Source organism: Arachis ipaensis, chromosome B07, assembly GCF_000816755.2.
Source record: "Arachis ipaensis cultivar K30076 chromosome B07, Araip1.1, whole genome shotgun sequence".
NCBI classification, from domain to species: domain Eukaryota; kingdom Viridiplantae; phylum Streptophyta; class Magnoliopsida; order Fabales; family Fabaceae; genus Arachis; species Arachis ipaensis.
Window position 1 is genome coordinate 103,748,729 of NC_029791.2, and position 4,472 is coordinate 103,753,200.

Below are 4,472 nucleotides of genomic sequence, written 5' to 3' on the forward strand. Positions count from 1 at the left end.
ATAATAATATTATTATTGTCACTTACAACAGGCACAGTTGCACAAAGATATTGTTATATAAAGCCTTAGAGTTTGTAATATAAAAGGGCCATATATTAATTAGGAATAGCATTTCTACTCTCTTTATATATATAGATGCAGGTATTTGTGTGAAACAATGAAAGGGCTGTGTAAAAATATCAAAGCCAATATTAAAACAGAACAAAAATTCAGCAAACATAACAATAACAAAAAATCAGCAACCAAACTACTTGCTTTAGTGTACATAATCTCAAATAATTTAAATCAACTTACATGATGTTAAAGAATATAACATCAGATTGCATAACAATGACATCAAACAATATAAGATTCATAACAATAACAAAAAATCAGATTATATCAATTGAATTCAACAACTCAGATTACATAACAATAACAAAGAAATCAACATATAAGTATCCATTTATATGAATTAAACTCAACAACTCAGATTATGTAACAGTAACAAAAAATAACAAATTAGTACCCACTTATGTCAATTGAACTCAACAACTCAGCTTGCATGATAATAATTAGTAATAAACAAATCACTATACAATTAAATCAATTGAATTCAACAACTCAGATTATATGACAATAAAAAAATTCAACAAATCAAGGTATATGACATCAAATGAATTAACTTACAGCAGAGTCTATGTATATATTAACAAAATATATAAGTTAGATGTGACATTTTTGTTGATTCGATATGAAATTCAAGCCAAGTTCAATGCATTCTCCTAGATCTTGTTGGAGTAGTGTGAGGAACCACTTCTATGTATCTTTATACTCATTGGAAACTACAGCATACGCAATAACAAAAAAGTGATTGTTGGTGTCTTGATCCATCGCAGATAATAGCTAATCACCGTAATAACCTTTTAGAAAGCACCCATCTAACCCGATTAGAGGTCTGCACCCATCTCTAAATCCTTTTTTACATGCATCCAAACTTATGTATAATTTATCAAAAAGTGGCAGCGACTCCGGCTGAGGTATGACTTCCATCAAAGCTGTGCTCCCAGGATTACTGATGAGCAGATATTTTATACGCTTTTTGGCATCATTTTCATATAGTTTTTAGTATGTTTATTTAATTTTTATTAAGTTTTCATAGGTTTTAGTGCAAAATTTATATTTTTGGATTCTACTTTGAGTTTGTGTGTTTTTATGCAATTTCGGGTATTTTCTGGTTGAAATTGAGGAGTTAGAGCAAAAGTCTAATTCAGAGACAGAGAAAGCACTGTAGATGCTGTCCGGATCTGACCTCCTTGCACTTGAAAGAGATTTTCTAGAGCTACAGAAGTCCAAATAGAGCATTCTCAATGGCTATAAAAAGCTTACTTCTATAGCTTTCCAGAAATGTATAATTGTTTATACTTTGCTTCAGAATTGAAGGCCCAAAACTGGCGTCCAACGCCAGCCTCCTGCCCCATTCCAGGCGTCCAGCACTCAAAGGAGGAGACCAGTGTCCAAACGCCCAGAGAGAACCCCCTAGCCATCGTTCAATGCCCTAGTGGCCTCCTAGCACGTGGATCTCATCAAAGCTCAGCCCAAACACTCATCAAGTGGGCTCCGGAAGTAGATTTCAGCACTAAAAGACTGGTTTACCCTTTTTATGTAATCCTTAGCTAGTAGATTAGTATATATAGAACAAGGATCACACTTGTTCAGGACCTTTTGACATTTTACACGTTTTTATGATTGTATTTTCTTTCAGTATGAGTTTCTAAACCTCCTACGTTGAGGGGAGGAGCCTTGCTGAGTTTTATGCATTAATAAAGAAAACACCCATCTAACCCAATTAGAGGTCTGCACCCATCTCTAAATCTTTTTTTACATGAATCCAAACTTATGTATAATTTATCAAAAAGTGGCAGTGACTCCGGCTGAGGTATGACTTCCATCAAAGCTGTGCTCCCAGGATTACTGATGAGCATATATTTTATACACTTTTTGGCATCATTTTCATATAGTTTTTAGTATGTTTATTTAATTTTTATTAAGTTTTCATAGGTTTTAGTGCAAAATTTATATTTTTGGATTCTACTTTAAGTTTGTGTGTTTTTATGCAATTTTAGGTATTTTCTGGTTGAAATTGAGGAGTTGGAGCAAAAGTCTGATTCAGAGACAGAGAAAGCACTGTAGATGCTGTCCGGATCTGACCTCCTTGCACTTGAAAGAGCTTTTCTAGAGCTACAGAAGTCCAAATAGAGCATTCTCAATGGCTATAAAAAGCTTACTTCTATAGCTTTCCAGAAATGTATAATTATTCATACTTTGCTTCAGAATTGAAGGCCTAAAACTGGCGTCCAATGCCAGCCTCCTGCCCCATTCCAGGCGTCTAGCACTCAAAGGAGGAGACCAGCGTCCAAATGCCCAGAGAGAACCCCCTAGCCAGCGTTCAATGCCCTAGTGGCCTCCTAGCACGTGGATCTCATCAAAGCTCAGCCCAAACACTCATCAAGTGGGCTCCGGAAGTAGATTTCAGCACTAAAAGACTGGTTTACCCTTTTTATGTAATCCTTAGCTAGTAGATTAGTATATATAGAACAAGGATCACGCTTGTTCAGGACCTTTTGACATTTTACACATTTTTATGATTGTATTTTCTTTCAGTATGAGTTTCTAAACCTCCTATGTTGAGGGGAGGAGCCTTGCTGAGTTTTATGCATTAATAAAAGTATTACTGTTTCTCTTCAATCCGTGTTTGATTCTCTATTCTAAGATGTATCTTCGTTCTTCATCAATATGAATGCGTTGAACTGGCATAAGGTTATCACATTCTACATGGGTTCAAAGTGAGTCTTTCATCGGACAATGATGAACCACCAGCTTGATTATACATCTCTTAGACGGCTAATCCACGACTTCGTTGGGGACTTCTCAAGACACCAGTTCAGCCAAAGTATGGGGAGATTAGGGTCTCTGTGGTAGAGGCTAGAACCAAAGGCGCAGCATCCTCTGATCTGGAAGATTTGACCTTATCTGTGGCGTTTTGAGTACGATCACCAAAGAGAATGAACGGTAGGAGCTTCACCTTCAATCAGACTGGATCCGCAATAACCCTGGGGTTCAGATCTAGAGGAGTATTGGCGGCTGCTCAAACCAACGTCAATCACATACAGCCTGCCATAGAAGAAATCATTATAATTGAAGAAGATAGTAAGACTAGAGTTAATCCAGAAGGACAAAGCATCTCCAAGCCTTAACCATCTTTTTATCATTATTCTTATAATCAAACCTTGTAATTCCATCTTTATTCCTTTTTATGCCCTTAACCAAATCCAACAACTCTTCTATTTACCTGACTAAGATCTGCAAGATAACCATAGCTTGCTTCAAACCACAATCCTCGTGGGATCGACCCTGACTCGCTCAGGTATTATTTGGACCCCAGTGCACTTGCTGGTTCAGTTGTACGAAGTGTGGAAATTCGTGCACCAATTACTCCGATGCAGTTCTTGCGGATAGTCACGAATCTTCCCATATTGAGCTTGTTTATTACCTATAACTATCTCTTTAGCAGCCTTCAGTGTCCTACTTACCATTTTACCATTTTACAATTCAGATACACATTGTAATCTTCAATCATGTATTCCATAGCCTGTTTAGGCTTCAAATCAGGGTGAGTAAGTAGCCTCTTCATCATTGATGTTACCCAATGCCTATCAGCTAGGTTGGAACCATAATTCCTAGCATATTGTGCTCATTCTTCACTTGATAACTACCTTCTGCACTATTCCAAGAAGTCAGGATCAACCAAGGGCACTGCTCACCCACACATGCTGTCCTAACCCTCTTCTTTTCATTTTTGAGATATACTACATCCTTCCCCTCAAACACAAAATAGTCCTTCAGGGCATTCTTGAAACTTTCCATTGTAACAAATGTCTGTCCAACCTTAAATTCAACCTCTCCATACTCTATCTCCTTATTGAATGCATCAAATGCAATCCTTTCTTCATCATCATCTGACACTGAACTGTTAAATGCCTCACTTTCATCCTCATATGGCTTCTCATAATCAGAATCTAACTCAACTCCATTTCAATCATTTGTTGCTGCCACCAAATTTTTTCCTATTGCATTTTTAGGCCCATTACCACCCCCTGTGTCAAGCGTATCACCCTATCTAAATTCACACTACCTCCTTCATTCTTTTCAGCTCTAAGAACATGTGTCCTCCTCCTTCCAGAATACTTCTTTGAAGTCCTTTTTTTTGGTTATCCTAGGAGAAAAAGTTGGGCCACTCTTACTTGGGCCAGCATGATCACTTTTCTTACTTGGGCCAGTCTTATCTACAATTTTTGGGCCAGTCTTATCATCTTTCATCTCAGCATTTAGTCCCTGAGCAGCTCTTTTTCTTGCAGCACCCATCCTTCTCTTCTTCTTCAACCTCTCATTCTTTCTTTGTTCTCCACTGTCTTCACTACTATCTGCATCTT